The sequence below is a fragment of the Rhipicephalus sanguineus genome, unplaced genomic scaffold (assembly GCF_013339695.2).
Source record: "Rhipicephalus sanguineus isolate Rsan-2018 unplaced genomic scaffold, BIME_Rsan_1.4 Seq214, whole genome shotgun sequence".
Taxonomy (NCBI): Eukaryota; Metazoa; Arthropoda; class Arachnida; order Ixodida; family Ixodidae; genus Rhipicephalus; species Rhipicephalus sanguineus.
In genome coordinates, this window is record NW_023614784.1 from 182,210 (window position 1) to 199,979 (window position 17,770).

Consider the following 17,770-nt stretch of genomic DNA (forward strand, 5'->3'; position numbering starts at 1 on the left):
TGAAAACGGCGTGACGGAAAGAGACGAAAATGCTGTTTGTGTGTTTTCAGTCTTTCCGTCCCGCCGTTTTCATAAGGGCGGAAATAGCGACAAATATATTTCGCCAAATGTGAAGCTCATTGAAAGTACACAGGGTGGCTATCAGCCATTAAGAAAGGGCCCGTGTATAAATCAATTGCCAATCATGCAACATTGATTGCAAATGTAGAAAATTAGAAATTGACCGCCACCTACGGCAAGCACAGGAAAGGTGCTACAAAGTTGCAATTAATCCGAACGATCATATCTATGCCTTCAATGAATGGGAAAAGAGAACTTGACAAATCTGTCTGTCTTTGTAACAACTGGCGCCATCTGCAAGCGCTTTATGTGCAGAAAATATAGACAAAGGACCTTCCGTAGTTGTCAATATGTTGCTTTTGACGTCCAATAAGGTTCAGAAGAATTGGGCCAAAGATCGACCTATCTTTATACTTTTTAAATATGAATTTGCACGAATAACGACATTAAAAAGTGAATCTAGTTTTTTTATTGCAATCTAGGGTATTTTCAGCGGTCAATACAGGTATCAGACGTTAACTTTGGTTGGCATCACTGCTCATAGCACACACATGATTACGACCGAATGATTCTGAAAGCACTGCAATCACTGGCAACCTTCCCAATGACCAATCACAAGCTTTCTTTTTGCAGCGACAAAGGCTACGCGGGAGAAGTTCATATGAACGGCTACGTGCGCGAACGAGAGCTGTTCAACAAGCAAAGCTGCTACGTGATGCAGGAGGATCGCCTGTTGCCGGTTCTGACGGTATGCGAGGCCATCTCTATGAGCGTGGAACTGCGAATGCCTAACATTGAGCCAAAGGACAGGGCCAAAAAGGTATGCACGGCGGGGCACTTTGCATATTTACTATATATTCTTTAAAACCCAAATACAGGAACGAAATGAAAATTCGGCAACATGGTGTACTCACAGGGGCTACTTCGCTTAGTGCATTAAGCAGCGCACCTGGCGCTTGTAATGGCAGATGTAATTCACTCAGCAATATATTACTTCTTACGCGTTTGGCAATTTTGAGTGATAACTTTTAGGGGGAACTGCGAGCGCTTGTCAGAGGCGTGTGTGGATGTGTGTTTGTGGTGCTGCGTAAAATTTCACAAATTTTTGAATGATTATAACTGGGCAGTGTGGTGCATCGTGCGAAAACAATACAAATAATCAATCGCATAATATTTCTGTATACATTTATATGCACAACGAAATCAGAGAATTTCCAGAACAAAGCTAAACTTATGTCAACAACGTGACGGTCGAAACGATGCAAAACAACGGAAATTGTTGAATATGACACTGCAGTTCAGTTTCACGCTATAAAACCAGGCCAGTGGAAATGAAGGAGGGTTGTTTTTAGCTAATAAAAAAAGTGTGCGAGCACCTTAGCGGTCTGAGATTCTCTAAAGATTCCACATTGATAGAACCTTTCTCGCTCTTTCTTTTCATACCTTAATCCCTTTCACCCACAGGAGGGTAGCAAATCGCACGCGCGTCTGGTTGACCTTCTCCCTTTCCCTTCTTTTCTCCTCCGCTAAAAGAGGTGGAGAAAGAGGCCGCCAATCTATCGGTTGTCCCGTCTGCTTGTGTGTTTCAGTTTCAATGAACTACGCCGCCCGTATTAGCGGCGCAGTTAATTGAAACCGAAACACTCTTGTCTGTTCAAAAACCCATCTTTCATGAAGAATACTTAACAAATACCTCAACTTTCTTTCGTCCTAAGCCTTCTTCTCTTCTCGCATCTTGGCTAAAATGTTATAAAATTGATTGGTCAAATGGATAACGTTGAAAACAGTGTCTGGCCCGTGCTTTGTACATAGCGCCTTATAAAATGAACATAGTGAATACTTTACACCCCGTAGTGCTAAGGCAAGAAAATGCGCACAACTCTCGGTCCTGTCAGGACTGTTGAAAGCTTTATTATAAACGTCTCCTTGTGAGCATTCTGATAGAAACTGCTAATGATGTTATATGTACCTGCTTCCTGACCATACAGCGGCTTGCAGTCAGGTAGCATATACGAGGAAACGAAAAAGCAGCCTTTTCCTACGCTGCCGCCCGCAGGTTGAGCAATCAATACATGAATGGGGCCTGGAGGAGTGCCGCCACACTATCACGGAAAACCTGTCCGGTGGCCAACGGAAGCGGCTGGCCATCGCCCAAGAGCTGGTCAACAACCCACCTGTTGTCTTCCTCGACGAACCGACCAGGTTGTCCCACGTTCAGATGTCTTGACCCAGCCGCATAACCAACCGGCCAGCTTCATCACGAGTGCCTTACATAAGAAAGGGCAAGAAAATAAAAAGAAACTAACATGAGGCGGAAAAGATGACCGAACGCTTCAAGAAAAAATCTTAGCTCTCGCGCACCGTTGGTTTTGGCTAATCGTAACATGACCTAGTTTGATAGTTTATCTTTCTGCCGACGCCTCATATCGTTAGATGCATTTCTGTAGCGGTGTGCTACACTGTACACGGTAATTTTTTGACCGCCATTCACAGAATTCGTTAAAATCACGTGCAGCCAACGGACACTGAATAAAAGAAAGCTCGGGGGAACTTGACGAAATACAGAAACAGTTTCTTTAGCCTCATTGTCTTTTGGCTTCACCATGTGGTTGTACAGACAATAGTCTGGCGGATTGCCGTCTGGTCGAGGACGAACATAGTAAAATAAAAGAAAATGCCGACCAAGGCAAAAGACACAACTTTTAAAAGACGTATCGGCTCCCGTACGGGAGCATTGTTCACAATGACAGCAAACGGCGTCCTATGCGCTTCGTAAGTACGTGCTATCGCGTGTAGCAGGTAGAATATGGGACAACAGAGGCGCGGCCATCTCCCACACTATATATATATGCGTTTATACATTTTAGCAATTGCTGCTTGCAACATGTCCTTTCCCGTCTTGTAACGTAAAAAGAAAGAGGCTTACAGTATTAGGAAGGAAGAAAGCTGTTTGCAGCAGTGCAAATACTCCGACAGTGAGTTGCAGGAAGAAACAAGGGGAAGGAAAGAACCGAAGCAACGAAACTAAGCATAATACAAGGCAACACTTTGGCGCGATGCATGTCGAAAGCCACGGGTAAGCCAGGAAAGCGAACCAGCATACGTTCACGGCAACACGAAAGGAAAATAAATAAAACATAGCTGTAAAGATATGTAACAAGAAAGCGCACGCATTCTCTACGGTGATATTCACGGTGTCGCGCTTTCGGCAAGGAGGATAGATTAACAAACGTTTAACGAGGACTCGTCTCAACGACCTCAAAACTATTCTTTCTTTCTTTTCTTGCATAGGCCGAAGAAAGTTCATGCGTCCGGCCGTCTGTCTTTTCGATATCTCTATGTGCACTCCCGTCTTCACAGCAGTGTTACGACAACACTGTGCCATGGCACCAACTATATTTTTTTAATAAAACACGAGCGTTATACATACATTTCACGCTGACCTAGTAACGTGAGAGTCATTTCGACGGCTTTAGTTCACTGCGAGCTTGCTACACAATTAAGACCAGGCAAATATGATTTACACGCATGAACTTAAGTTTTGGATAAGAGAGATAAGATTCTTTAATGAAATGCCCGGAGAGGTTAGCCTGGTTTGTCGCCTGGCTTGCTACTCCAGGTGTCGGGTGATTATGGTATATACAATGATCACATATACACCATATACACACAAATAGTACATAGAGTCACAAACACACTTATATACATAAGAAGAGTCCTTCACAGGCTTTGGCTGAGCTGAGTGTTCTTCAAAAACGTAAATCACGAAGAGATATATGGGTTAATGAGCAGATACAAATATTGCTTTCACTTGATGGTCCCGGCGGAGTGGAAAGCAGCATAACGGATAAAAACTTTCGCTAGCCTATTTATGCAAGGGCCGCCAGATATTGTTACGGTTATGTAACTGCATGAAGACTTCGACAACAGATTTCTTGTTAGCGTTTCCTGTGCTCAGTTCGTTCGACCATAAAGAGACGAACATTTTACAAGCATGTTTCCGACCTATATATCTGTTATTTCGCTGAACGTGCAGAAAAAAAATGCCAGTATTGAGGTGCACGTTGAAGCCTACCCAGTGGTTTGTTTAACACGCTGTAATACTTTGTTGTTTCTCTTGAACGCAGCGGTCTGGACAACGTATCTAGTCTTATGTGCATACGGATCCTCAAGCGGATGGCATCCATGGGGCATACGGTTGTTTGCTCCATACACGCCCCCAGTGCAAAGATATTCTCTATTTCGACATGGTAAGAATAATAATAATCTGCTCACTCACCTAGACAGGAAAAAGTAATTTAGGAAATCCGCAAAAAATGATCATCAGGCTGTTCCTTTTCATCGGCGCAGTAGGCGATGTTTACAAGTTATGTAAAAGGTGTGTTACTTAATCTTAGCCCATCTGGTGACGCTGCGGGTTGTTTAATATGTTTGTCCATGGGATCCGCTTGAAAGTCATCGCAGTGATTATTTAATGCGAATATTACGGACGCGCTTATGTCAAGCTGATAGGACAATGCTAACTGCCTCTATATCGAGTGACATAGACTGGTGGGGAGGGGGGGGCGTGATACGCAGAGAAGTCACTCAAGCGGTCGCATTCTTTACAGCTGTATATGGTCTCCAAAGGGCGGTGCATTTATAACGGTGAAGTGGATAACCTTCTGGGATTCCTTTCGAGGCACGGACTGGAGTGCCCGCAGTATCACAACCCAGCCGACTACAGTAAGTCTGGCTACAAGAAGCACCTTCTTAAAACATCGATGCATTGTTACTCAATATTAACTTTTCTTTTTCTCAGTTAAGACGCCATTTTATTACTGGTGCGCAACTTATCTACTTATCTTGTTGTGCATAAATTAGGCGCCATAAGCAGCTTGAAATTCATCTTTACGTAGGCTTTGTTAATAAATGTGCTCACTGTGTTTATCATTCTGGCCACAGTCTGCGAGATAGCATCCGGCGACTACGGCGACTGCTGCGACAGGTTGAGCCGCGAGTGCGAGATCCCAGAGCCGGATAAAAACGCGGTCGTCCAAGGAACACGATCAAAGTACGGCGGAGTGATCATGACTAGCGAGGTACGTCGTGCAGGTATTGAAAGCCCACTGATCTGGAAGACACGAACTTGCATTTGCTGGCTTAAAAATAGATGTGGTAAAGCAGTGCGTTCCCTACAAAAGAATATTGAAGCTGCCACTTTTTCCCCTTGCAGCGTTTCGAGACCATCATTATATCTGCTCACGGTCGCGGAATTCATTGAATTAACAAAAATGAGAGGACGCTTAAGCGTCGAATTTAAGAGTGGAATGCAATAGCGTTTCGGGCACCATTTGCATCATCATCTCATTCGCTTGCCATGCTTCTTTTCTCGGTGGAAACCTCAACCGTGCAGCAAGGAAGGAACGTCTGTGCGCGTGACGTTTGGCGTTGTAATCACTTAATGCAAGTACAGCTGCGAAGTACACAATACGCCATAATTCATATTGAAAAGTAGCAGTGGTGTAGCCGGGGGGGAGGGTGCACACCGCCCCCCACCACGCAAATTTTTTATTTATTTATTTATTTATTTATTATTTATTTATTTATTTATTTATTTTTTTTGCCATGGCATACACAGCACAAGATGACACTCGACCACATTAAGAATCAGCAAACTCACAGCTAGACTCAGAACTTTACAGACTTCCCCATTACATCATTTCGCTTTCATCGTCACGAAGTCACACGAGAAGAGTACAGCTGTGAGTGTACAGCCAGTTTCAATTAGCACACTTGTGTTTGCACGCATTAAAATGACAATGAAATGGTCCTGTGCGATATGTCGTTACAGCCGCATAGATATTAGCCGCGACAACTGTTGGCAACGTTCGGCGGTTTTAAACGTGAGCAAATTGTCGATAATTTATCTTGTGTTTCTTTATCACGCTATATCTGTATTTCATATTTTATTCAAATGAAACAAGTAATCAGCGAAATTCGCCCCAGGCGTCGGCCTTTTTCACGCTGTTCCTCTTATTATATTAGATTTAAATAGCAAGTTCAATATATTACTATTCATTTGCCCTGCAGCGATTAACGCTTATTTTCATTCGACAGCAAAAAGCAGAAGCCTACAGAATGTACACCTTCAAGGTCAACCAGTTCCACCAGTTTCGGGTCTTGCTGAAACGGTGCTGGCTTTCAGTTTTCCGCAACAAGGTGTGTACCCTCTTCAAGAGTAATATGCTGTTCTTGAGTAACGTTTGCCTTAGCCTTTCATGCCTTAAGCATAGTTTTTGGACAAGGGATCCTTCATTATTTTGGACACATCAACGTTGGAGCTAGGGAGTAGCCGGTGCCTATTTTTGTGCCAACATCTCCTTACACCATGCCAATAAAAAAAAAAAAACATTGGCGTTGTGTGAACACCAAACTATAGACCTTTATAACGTGGTGTAACCTTCTCTTGCTTTTGTTTTTTACCGCATAGCGCTGACAAAAATAATGCTTTCAGTGAGAAAATCTTTCTTTCGTTCATCGTCGACGGAGGCTGGGACGGGACAGAGGGGACAATCCCATTCCTCCGTCTGGGCCCGGAGGAAAACAGCCCGAATGCTCATACAGCATAACACTCATAACACAGAAGCTTTAAACAAACTACAGGTCACCGCACAACAAACAAGACTTCTAAGTAGAAATGGCCACTAAAAACCAAGGAATGAAGGAACCAGACTTACGCAAATTAATCCATGCCTTTGTAATCAGTAGAGTCACCTACTCGTTCCCCTATACTACCACCTAAGAAAGAGGGATCTGGAAATACTAAACTGTCTGATTAGACAAACCTATAAGCGTGCTGGGACTTCCCAGGTACGCAAGCACAGGAAAACTACTGCGTTTGGGTAACCACAATACAGTAGAGCAATTAATCGAAGGACACCTAACGGCCCAAGAAGGCTTTCACGCACCAAGACAGGCTTGCAGACACCCAGCCGCTTCGGCCGACGCACTAGTCACACATTCAACAATATGCTTTCTTACCAGCGGCAACTCGTGCACACCATACGATTAAACCTTTGCCCAAAAATATGCTGGCAGGAATACATGATGAAAGAAGAAATGCAAGGGCAGAAACACTCGAACAAACCTTTCAGGATCGCCCAATGTTGACGCTGCTCGACAGGCGAGAGGCCGTTACACCGTATGCGCGGTGACCGGCCACGGGGAGCCACATTAAAACAGCCCCAGCTTTAGAGGCAGAGGAAGCCGTCATCGCGCTGGCCACCTCAGTCCAGACAACTAATTTTTTATTATTATTTATTCAATACTGCGGACTCATGGTCCATGCAGGGTAGTTAATACAAATACAAATACAAAAGAAGTAGCAGTGACACAAGAACAATAAAGGTGAAGAACGTTATTTTGCAGTTTGATTACATGTATCGGTAAGGCAGTTCCATTCACTAATGATCCTCGGAAAATATGAAAACCTAAATAGGTCAGTGCGAGCAAAATATGGGGTTAAGGCGTTTGGGTGTTGGTGTCAGGTGGGCCTGCTAATTAGGGGCGTCAAATACGGGGATGGATCTAGAGCTAGTCTTTTGTTCCAAAGTTGATAAAGAAATTCTAATCTAGCTTTTGCCTTCGTGCCTCTAATAATGGAACGTAACTGGTTTGCATTAAATCTGAGGGCGAATTAATATTACGCTTAGTGTAAGGGTCCCATACTATGCACGCGTACTCTAGTCTTGGTCGCACAAGGGCAGTGTAGCAGAGCAGTTTGTGGGAGCAGTTTTAAGTTTATGTTTAAGGAGAGATAGTTTGCGAAAGGCAGGTGAACAAATATTATCAGTATGGAGATTCCAAGATAAGTTAGAAGTAAGTGTCACGCCGAGGTACTTGTAGAAGCGTACTTGTTGAAGTGGTGAAGTATAAGTATATGATATTGGATTTTTTTTACGAGTTACTGGAAGGCAGACGCATTTTATCGCGTTAAGACACATTCCCCATTCATTGCACCATTCATGTATATTGCACAGGCTACTATTCAGGTCGTTGTAATCGTCATTGGAACTAATTTCTCCAAAAAAATACAATCATCTGCAAACAATCTCATTTCTACACTAGGGTGGATAACATCAACAATATCATTGATATACATTAGAAAAAGCAAAGGGCCTAACACACTGCCCTGTGGTACGCCAGATGTGACCGGAAGACAGTCTGAACGTTGACCCCGTACATCAACGTACTGTTTGCGGTTATTTAGATATGCGGGAATTCATGAAACAAATATTTCTGGTACACCTATTGTTCTAAGTTTATAAATCAGTTTATTATGAGGAACTTTATCGAAAACTTTACAGAAATCTAAGAAGAGCATATCTATCCTACCGTGTCTATCGAGAGTAAATGCAAGAGAATGAAACAATGAGACGAGTTGAGTTATGGTTGATAATCCTGTCCGAAAGCCACGTTGATGTTTGGTCAATATTGAGCGCTCTTCGAGGAAGGTGGTTATACTAGTAGCTATGATGTGTTCGATAATTTGCAACATTGCAAATTTAGGGAAATAGGAGGGTAATTTCCTAGTGCTGAGCGGTCTCCCTTTTTAAAGATTGGCACGATTCGGGTTGTCCTCCAAATTACATCTTGAGTGATTCTAAAAGGGCGCTAACGAACTTCATGATGGGCTGTGTTGGGCCGATCGCGGCCAACATCCTCAAAAATAACAAACGCAGGAATAAGATGCAACTTGTATGGGTGCCCGCTCACGCTGGGAATCCGGGGAATGAGGTGGCCCACCGTGTAGGCCGAGGTTTAATAAACCGGGAGGTGCAATCCTCAACCCACACTTCCCGCAGGAAGGAATGACCACATATAATGAAATTACAGCATATTATAGAGAGAACCGCAAAACATACGCGGCTCCACATGCAGACCTCACAAGGTAACAGACTACGATCTGGAGGCAAATCAAAGCAGATTCTTTTTCCAGCCCTCATCGGCTGTCTAAAATTTACCCAGTAGAAATTCAACCAAACTGCCGACATCGCGGCTGCCTGAAGGCTATCCAAAATCACATTCTTTGCGAATGCGAGGGGAACCCACCTCCAAGAGCAATACTGCCAGCTTCATCCCTCCACACGTGGGAGTCACTCCTGTCAACTGACCACCGCATTCAGGCAGAAGCGATTAACTGGGCCGAAACGGTCGTGGCAAGCTGCTGGCCACCACACTTCGAACAATCGGCAAGCTAAATTCAACGACCTCGTTGTGCCGTCAAGAAAGTGTTTCTCTCTCTGCCGGACAAGTTTTGTAATAGTTATTTGCTCTACTCGTTCACCGACGCCGTTGATTACTCTGCTCCACTGCGTAAACATTAGTGGGAGCCAACTTGTGTTAGACATCACTCATTATCACTGCCGGCTGCTTACCATAAAGTAATATCAATGGGCCAAACAACCCGTCTTTCTGTCGTATTCTGCAGTGGGTATATTCCTAAAGCGCATAAGGAAAGTAACGCTGTAACTAGATACCTCATAGCTTCAAGATACCATGACGTGAGATTAGAGATAGAATAGAAGACTGCGGCGCTGTTCCTTCTTTTTATTGCAAACAATATTCAAGCAATAACAAGCCCGAAGGTGAAGAAATGATTGCAAGCTCAGAACCTGTTAAGGTTTGCTTTGGGTGTGAAAACTTGAAAAGAAAAACAAAACAGGTAGTACACAATACCAAAGAATGCGAATACTTTTATTGCGTAACGAACAGAGATGTTAGCACCACTTTGTGTCAGTTTGCGTCTATTTATTGCACATTTAGGATGTGTCCTAGCATGTAATCGCTATGCAGCCAATACGAAAAATCTCTCTTTGAACCAAAGTTGAAGTTCGAATAAAGCGCATGAGCAGTGGTGAGCATAAAAGAGAATTCGGTTGTCTGCGGTGCAGTTTTTTTAGAGAAAAAATTGGTGAAGCTTGCATTAAGCAGTAAGCACTAAGGCCGGGCAAGCCTTGAAACAGCGAAACTAGACGATTCTGAACACTAATCTGGTTGCTTCTAGGTTATTTCTAGGCCTCAGCTAGGTGATGAGGCTGTTGCTAGGTTGCTTCTAGGTCGTTGCTAGGCTTTAGTTATAGGTGATGCTAGTTTGTTTCTACTTTGATTGTCAGCGCAGAGAGGTTCGAGTTAAACCACACACAGTCACAGGATGTCCAAACTCTAGAGACAGAAACTCGCGCTGAAACCAAGCGCTCACACCTCTCATACAGTCAGACAGGACACGGATGTCCATACTCAAGTGACAGAAACTCGCGCTGAAACCAAGCGTTCGCACCTCTCATAGATCTACGGGCAGGTCGTCGTTGGCGTAGGCCTTCCATCGCTTCGGGGTCTTCTGCCGCTGCCGTTGCCTTTCCCGTTCCCTAGTGTTGCGCTAACTGTTGCCTTCTTCCTTTTTATTGGACAAGTGGTGAGTAATGGGATTCAACCAACTTCTGTGGCACATACCCGTTTGATGGGCTAACTGTTGTCTTCTTCATTTTTAGTGGACCAGTGGTAAGTAGTGAGATTTAGCCAATTTCTGTGGCACATAACTGATTGGCCGCACAGGATACGCCGCACAAATTACCGCCGCCTTAAACAGCTTCGCTGTTGAAATGGAAACCAGGGAGAGCCAGTTGTCTCTGAAGTAACAATTGTGTACATATGTGTACAATAACGTGCACAATTGTCTCTGAAGTAAAGCCACGTTGATTAATATTGTGCTCATAAAAAATTTGCATTGGCTTAGCTCGGCTATGCCAGGATATACGTAGCGTTAGCAAAGGTTCAGCTGATTATTCTTAGCTTTCCAGATTGTCCAGGATTATTAGCCTTCTTCTGTTTATTCTTCGTACGCTGAACCGTTAATTGCCAGGCGACTACTTCGGGATCCGATGAGATAAGCTTCTCGGCTCTTCTGCGCCGTTGAGCAGCCTTTGCGCAGCCTTTGCGCTCTCCTTCTCCATGACGTTACCCACCTGCAAACGCCAGTCAGAGGCGCTATCACGCGGCTCCAGCGCAGTGTAAGACGGCGACTGCACAGCGAAGGCGAATAGCTGCGCGCGCGCCGGCGCCAGTGTGTCTACCATGGCTACGACGTCAGTCCTCTCGAATTCGCAGACCAGCAGCGACAAGTCACGCGCGTCGGTGGCGGAGTATGCGCGCGCGCCGGCGCCAATGTGTCTGCCGCGGCTACGACGCCACTCCCGAACGCGCAGACCAGCAGCGGCGAGTCGCGCGCGGGGGTGGCGGAGAGCGCGTGCGATCGCGGTGGCGGAGAGCGCGGAGTGCGGTGAGCCAGCTGTGTGACATCACGGATCCTTGCGCATGCGCAGCACGGCTCATGAGAATCCACGCGAAATCGGCTCCGGCTAGGCAAGTGTAGCTACGCTACAAAAAATGTAAATGATTTTGGAGTAGTTGTACTCAGCTGTCCCTATAATGAGATCGCACCCCGTCGTATATATTACAATTTGACGACGTATTGTAAGGTATGCGATCAACTAGCAACGGAGGCACTGTTGGCAACTTTTTTGGACCTGTCTTCACGTCCATATTTTGCTTACATCTGTTACTTCTCAGTATATGGAGCCTCTGGTGATGGCACTTGAGTTTACGATGCGCCGAATTTAACCAGCTTGACTACGCCACAACTTCAGCTGCAGCGCATGCATTAAAATATTATATCTCAGTGTACTTCAGTTGTTCGGCACAGTGTTTGTGAAATCTCCTGCGCGCACCTATTCAGGTGGCCACACCACTGCGACTTCTGGCATACGCTGGCTTCGCTGATTCATTGTGATGCTGTTCTACGACATCGGTCGCAAGGCGACCACAGTGACCAACAACGTCACCATGTTCTTCGCCGTTACCTGCATCTGCGTCTTCCAGTCAGTCCTACCCGCCGCCATTGTATGTGAGTATCTGGCAGTTTCCTTTAAAGGGACCGACAGCTTATCACAACGTGTGATTAGATCCTGGTAAAAATTAAAAGACAGTGAAATATAGTGACAGATTCTAGCATCCTTTTCGCCTTGTGAGTAGGATTTACACGTTTGAATCGTGTTTAAAAGTAACAAAAACCGGTATGTGGTGCAGCCTAGAGGAAGAGCCTTCAAGCTGAATTATGGAGTCGATCATTTTTTGCTGAACATAGTCACGTAGTCTGATGCTGTCTTGCGTGCCATAATTAGTCCTGAAAATTAGAGTATGTATATTATTATCTATCCCCGCTCTATATTGTGCTGCTTACGAGGTAAAAGGAGTTACACGGTGAGAAGCGGCGCTGCCTTCGCGGTAACCAGTGGAACATGTGGAGCCGCGGCGCATGCTCGCGGAGTGCACGCATGCGCAGCAAACCGCCGTGCGTGAACACGAACCGCTCTCGCTCTCGCTCTCACTGTTTGCAGCAAGGGTTGTCACTTGTGTTTACGACTTCATATTCGCCGCAGATTCAAAAATTCTTATTACAAGTGTTTCACGGCGTTTTCCACGTTACCGTTCCGTGATTAGACACTCTCACCGGTAAGCTTTCCATTGCGCTAAAGAAAATGGGCACCATAAAAATTGGTTGTCGGTCCCTTTCACACAGGCTTAACTTCCATGGTGTGACTGTTGATGAACTACTTTTGAAGTTTTTGAATGCTAAAACTCGTATGTGATTGGTGATAAGTGACACTTACATTGGGCTGTGGTGCGGTGATATGAGAGCACGGAATAGCACCGTACGCGGGATAGCTCAAGGAACACCGGAATGTACATTTTCGCGTCGCGCTGCGCGCTTCTTCATAGCGTGCCCGCGCCTCGCTTAAAAGAATAAATAAAGAAACAAAGAAAAGACTCACAGGGTCTGTTATGCACCCGCCTCAGTCGAAAGCCTTCTTCTTCTTTTCTTCTAAGTCGATGTACTGAACCTCCCTCCCACGCCCCCTCCGAAAGCTTTCTGCAACTAACGTGATTTTGCAATGCCTCCAGGATCGGAGGCATTGCATGCTTTCTCCACTACACCTTGTTTCGCACTGCCTGCGGGATCGGCCCACCTTTGAACATGCAATGATGTCATGTGATGACGTCACAATTTGACGCCACGTTATGTGACGTCACGATGACGCAACAATTCGGCGATCTGTGACGTCATATGGTAGCGTCATCACGTGATTTTTTACATCACTCGTGCTGACGCCGCCGACGGGGACGCCGATGCGGGACGCCGGTCAATTTTCGCGTTATGTGAGGCATCTAAGACTTTCGCCCTAAAACGGTCATGCCTTCAAAATACCTGAAAGGAGGAAACCGGGTGGGGAATTTGCCTGCAGATATCGTAAGGCAAGATCCGCCGGCAACCTCCAACATCCTCCTCCTCTAAGTATAGTCGTACCATCGTAGAAACAAGGAATTTTCTCGCTGATGCATTCGTGCACTTCGTGGGATGAGGACAATAGACAGTAATTCAATCGTGGGCCCAGCATCATAATCATCAGCCAAAGCATCACCACCGTGTGCAGCTTAGAGCACTGCACGGGCTCGGGCCTATCCGAAAACCCGGGCCCTATCCAGGTGCCAGGCCGGGCCGGGCCCGTGTCTGAAGTTTCGGGCTTAGGGTCGGGCTCGGGTTCGTGGTGGCGGACTCGGGTCGAGCCAGGCTTGGTTTGTGCTCAGTTTCCAAGAGTTTTCCACATATGTTGCGCATATATGTCCCACATATTTTATCTCGAAAAAACGCAGTTTTTATGTGGGGCAACGCATTTGGAGAAGTTCTGTGACGGTCAAGTACTGAACTTCTTTCGCTTCTTGCATGTGGGGTTACCTTTTATGTGAAACGGGCAGGCTAAAAAGAAATAGATAGGCGCTTATACATTTAGCATCTCACTATGCCGTGTTTTGTTTACATTTATCATAATTTAAATTGGAAATATATATTTTAATAGCAGTAATAAAAGTAATATAATAAATTTTTACCTATAACTCATCGCCACAAGAGCGATCACAGAGCTCCAATATGGGGAAACGTTCTTGAAAGTTCCAGCCATCCACTAAAACAAAATGTCTGCGCGGAGACACGCTGCACGGAATCACTATATAGAGAAACATTCTTTTTCCGTGGCTTCTTCACGGCTCGCAGTGGTCATGCGACGCGATAAGGAAGCGCAGAGCCTGCTTTGTGTGCCCACATTCTTAACGTTGAGCTTTCGTCTTATTCCGCTATATGGTGCGACAGCTACATGATACGTACGACCGCAACGTCGTTGCAATATGGGGGAATAGCATAGATCCATTAAAGGGACACTAAAGAGAAACAATGATCGATTGCTGCCGCCGGGTGCCCACCGGTAAAATATATGTACAAGCGCACTTCCGGCCTGGTGCTCGGCAGAACGAAGTACATAGTCGCTTGGGAGGGCACCCACCCTGTGGGAAATTGGCGACATGGGACCGCCAGACCTAAAAATAAGGTCATCCTCTTTTTCCTTCTTTCGGTATTTTGAGCCAGCGATAAAACAAACCCTTACGTACGCTACCTTTCCGTATTGTTGCAGTTCCAATGGAAGTATTAGTCCTGGCAAGAGAACAGCGGAACTGCTGGTACAGCCCCACGTTTACTACCTGGCAAACTATATTGCCGAGATTCCTTTCTTGGTGAGTAACAAAATCATTGTTACTGCTCAACAACTAGCAGCAGAAGGGGTCAGTTGGTGATCCCGTACACCACCTTGCTACAGGCGTTGTGTATTTGTAGCTTGTGCGTGCTACATACAATGTCGGGCACTACTTCCTGGATACATGAAAGTAATTCTACGTATAAAACGCCTTTTTATTTACGTACTTTTGGTACCTGCTTTAATTTCTTTTCAGAAGAGCCTCTAAAAGTACGACAGATGTTCTAACTGCATCATAGGTTGCATTACATTGGATAAGGAGTTCAGTTTGTTTGCAACTAAGAACTGTCACTTTTAATAAGACACACAGAAGCCACGAAAACAGAAATCTAGACGTGCCGTTTTGTTTTGACCAAACCGTGGCTATAAGGTTGCCGATGGCGCTATGAAAGCACATATCGCAATGTGTTATGATAGCTAGGGCTTGCCTATTCTGCAAAAGAGTGAATAAAAAAGAATAAAACAAGGCTGCAATAACCACTTCACCACTTGTCATTGCGCTCCACAATAAATGTCTTTTCCGGAGCATTTGGTGCGCTTTGTTGTGTGCATTCAAACTTCTGTACGCTTAGTTATGACGTCAGTTATGCGTGATAGCTGTTCCCACCTAATAAGTTATTAAATAAAGTTAGGTGTGCTAACTAATAAAGCTAAGTGTACTAGATGATTCGCACTTAATATACGAGCAGTCCGCGTTTGTAACCGCGTCCAAAATCCTTTCTTCGCAACTCTGTTCTTTCTCAGGTCGTGCCCATAGCTCTGTTGATCGGCATCGTCTACTACCCGACGGGGCAGCCATTGGAGCTCTGGCGCATTGCTAGCCTGTTGCTGTTCAGCGTCCAGATCTGCTCCGTGTCGCAGGCCATGGCTCTCATCGTTTCCGCAGTCTCCAAGCTTCAGGTGAGATGACAAATTGATCGAAAGAACGTGTACGTTACGAGACGACGAACGCAGCACTGGAATAACGACTGCGTAATTAAGCACGTATGAAAGGTACGAAAGTGGGAAATGAATGACAGGCTGTAATGGTATGTGCTGAACCAACAAGAGGACCGCACGAGCTACACGACATGTGCATTCCCAGGAATTGGGGACATCTGTGCGTGGCGCCATCTCTCAGCGGCAGCAACTGCGTCCTTCCATAACTTAATGGGGAATAGGCGAAAAAAATTATATCCCTTGAAAAAAGCTAGTTATCGAAAACGACACCGGGTTCTATACAGCGGAGACCTACTGGAACATTTCGGTAAAATTGCAGTATCGCACTACAAAGCGTTTGGCTCCCAAGGACAATTAAACACCGCCTATTAGAAACACATGGGGCCCCATTGTAAAATATTAAACACTATGTGACGCCACGCGGTTTGTAACGCGACACTGTAATTTTAACAGAATGTTCAAATAAGTCTCTGCTGTTAGAACCGGCAGTCGTTTCTCATAATTACCTTTTTTCGTCAGATATTATTTTTTTTTCGCCTATTTCCCATTCAGTTACGGCAGGCCACCGCTCTCTTCGACGAGAGATGGCGCTACGTGCACATATCCCCAAATCCTGGTCATGCAAATAAACTAATTGCCTGTCAATCACTACCTGTTTTAACAAAAAAATAGTAGCGCAAATTGAGACACGGATAGAACTTGCAGGACACAAAGGTTTTTCGACAAGTAAAGGGTCTGCGTGTTTGTTATCAGGCATTTCGGGGCAAGGCTAACACCATTAGGGTTTTCGAGTTCGCATCCCTCCATGGCTTCGCTTAATTTGTATGCATAAAGTATGCGTACAAGTTGTTTTCAACATGCATGTTCGCTTTAATAAGTTCCCAAAAGTCAGTTCTCTCCCAGTTGCAAGATTTGCATGCTCGGATCGATATAGACGTTTTAATGATACGTCGGCTGCTCGACAGCCGCTCTCTTTGGTATTACTTCAAGTCAGCTGCATATTACAGAACGTGGCGTGGCGCACTTGATGACTTGCAATCACCCTCCTTTGCCAGCCAGTAAGACCCCTCTTGCAGTAAAGCATCGCCAGCGAACACATGGGACCCGACGAAGTGGAACGACACGTATACACAGCCAGCAACTGACAGTTGTTATTATCAGTTGTTAGTGCGCCCTGTGTACATGTCGTTCCTCTTCGTCTGGTCCCTTGTGTTCGCTGGCGCTGCTTTACTGCAGGTATGAAGCAACAGTACCTCTTGACAAGTGACCCTCTTCTCTCTCGCTCCATGCACAGACTGCAGTGTTCATGGTCCTGCCAGTGGTGTCACCGGCCTACTTCTTCTGCGGCTTCTTTGTGCCGGCACATCTCCTCAGCCCGTACATACGATGGATGGCGGATGCGTCGTACATGAATTACGCGTACAACGGCTTGCTCCTGTCGATATACGGATACGGTCGTGAACACCTCGAGTGCGACGATTTCATCTGTCTCTACGAAGACCCCGCGCACTTCCTGGAGCTGGTCGGCGCTGCAGACAAGAAGATCCACGTGTTGACTCTCGTTTTGCTCGCGTTCGAGCTGGCAGCCAGGCTGACGGCTTTTGTCCTGCTCAAAATGAGGCTCTCCAGGAAGGAGTGAAGCTTGTGGTCAAGTTCCCCTTCTATGCCTGCATGTGTGCTGTGAGCGCCTGCCAAGACTCCTAGTTGACCAGCCATCGAGCTGGCAAATAATGTGGAATGTATAGGGCTCCGAGAGAGTGCAAATAACATTTGGTTGCTATGTCTGCATGTTTTGTACTGACTCTGTGATGTATATAACCGGAAGAGAAAAATTTTGATCCGCACTTGGCTCAGGCTGTATAGGTATGGAACCTTCAAATATCGCTAACAGTATCTGTAACACATGCTCGGTGTTGCTTAGCAGCGTGTTTCCATATTCTAGGGAATGCTAGAGCGGAACTTCCGGTCACCTTCACGTTCCGGAGAGTCACGTGACCTGAGCAGAAACGTAACGTGTGACGTCATACCAGCGCAGTAAAATTTGAATGAAAGGGAAAGGTCTTACAGTACGTTATGTTGGGCTAGTT

General features: G+C 45.5%; 1 pseudogene; it reads left to right on the forward strand.

Annotated features, from left to right (window-relative positions):
• The window catches only part of LOC119376722 (ATP-binding cassette subfamily G member 4-like), a 34,469-nt pseudogene extending 17,040 nt beyond the window's left edge, over positions 1-17,429 (forward strand).
• Positions 17,430-17,770: the final 341 nt, after the last annotated feature.